At 49.2% G+C, this 1,778-nt stretch overlaps 1 pseudogene; it reads left to right on the forward strand.

Moving 5' to 3' along the window:
• The first annotated feature begins 250 nt into the window (after positions 1-250).
• LOC149355886 (uncharacterized) lies at positions 251-1,515 on the forward strand (annotated as a pseudogene).
• Positions 1,516-1,778: the final 263 nt, after the last annotated feature.

Raw genomic sequence — 1,778 nt, forward strand, 5'->3', positions numbered from 1 at the left:
TTCCTGTCCGCCCCTCTATCTTTCACTTTCCTATTTCCTTTTTTACAACTTTCCTGTATCCTGCTCTCTTCTTCGTTTTTTCCTCTTTTTCCTGACGGCGAGGGTTAACCGTGTGTGACCAACTACCCTGAGTTGAGTCATATTAGGTTATAGTTAAGGTGTACAGCTGGCGTGGGCAGGACTTGCTTTCAAGTTCCAGTCACGTCCCCTTGTTGGACTCCATGGTGGGTGGCTGGCACCATGACCGAAAAACATCAATTTTTTATGGCTCCCCCCCTTTCGAAACCTGATCGCTCTCTCAAAAGAGGGCGGAACGAAGCAGCAGACTTTTTCATGAAAAAGAAACGAACTTTCACTAAGTTTCATGTTATACACAGTAACTGTGAAGAAAAGCAAGCCCGAATCATATCCCCATTTCTTGTTACCAAATGCCTAACAGATACCTTAGGGCCTGGCTACAAGGTATCCAAAATGGCCAGTGGCGACCTACTCCTCGAACTTCGTGAGAGCTTCCAATGCTTTAAACTCTCAAACATGGATTCCATAGGGGACATCTCTGTCTCCGTAACTCCCCACCGATCCCTCAACACAGTCAAAGGCGTGATCTCAGAGGCTGACTTTATCCACCTAACAGAAACTTAAATGCTTCAAGGACTATCCGAACAAAATGTAATTGATGTCCACAGGATCAAAATCCGCAAAGATAACAAGGAAATAGACACCAAACACATGGTGCTCACATTTAACACCAGCAGCTTGCCCGAAACAATAGATGTCGGATACTTAAAAGTCAACGTCAGGCACTACATACCCAATCCCCGCCGCTGTTTTAACTGTCAGAGGTTTGGCCATGGCTCACAGAGCTGCCGCGGCCGCAAAACCTGCGCGAAATGCGCTTCAAAGGATCACCAGCCTGCGGAATGCGACGCAGCACTACGCTGCGCAAACTGCGAAGGCGACCACGCTGCGTACTCCAGGGCGTGTCCGTCCTGGAAAAAGGAGAAAGAAATTATTACAATAAAGACCAAATAAAACCTTTCATTCAAAGAAGCGAGGAGGCGTTTTGCGCTTACCAACACATTCTCCTTCACAGCGAAACCTAACTTCGCTGATATGGTGCGCGGGGGCGTAGCACCACACAGCGCTCCGGCACCTGCCGCGGCCACTCCCACCGCGCCTGTGGCAGTGCCATCAACGCCCCAGGCAGAGACAGCCAAGGCTGCTCTGCCAACTACAAGCCAGGGAGTGCCGGCCCATGGGCCAGCATCCCGCAGGACTTCCCCCCGTCTGGGGAGGCCTGACACCAACACATCCGCGGCTTCGCGGTCCTCCAGCACCTCTGGTGAGGTGATGGATACAACTACCAGTCCGCCTGCTTTGCAGCGGCGGAATCGCTCTCATGAGCGAAGAAAAAACAGGACCCCGATAACGGGCCCAGAAGACAAGTAAATCCTTTCAGTTCTCATCCAAAAACATAAACATGACTTTCCTACTTCAATGGAATTGTAGAGGATTGCTTAGGAATTACACTGACATAACACATTTTCTTGGGTCAATGCTTCCTGTAGCTTTGTGTCTTCAGGAAACCAACCTCGGTCCACAACATACAAATATCCTGAGACATTATAAAACATTCCAACGCGATCGCGAGCATGCAAACAGACTTTCAGGAGGCGTCGCAATTGTCACTCAGAGCGGTGTCCCTGCAAAAAAAATCAATCTTAACACAAAACTGGAAGCGGTTGCGGTTAGCGTCGTTAGATACAAAACCATACCGA

Source organism: Amblyomma mixtum, chromosome 3 (genome assembly GCF_055824585.1).
Source record: "Amblyomma mixtum isolate Tamu chromosome 3, ASM5582458v1, whole genome shotgun sequence".
Classification (NCBI taxonomy): Eukaryota; Metazoa; Arthropoda; class Arachnida; order Ixodida; family Ixodidae; genus Amblyomma; species Amblyomma mixtum.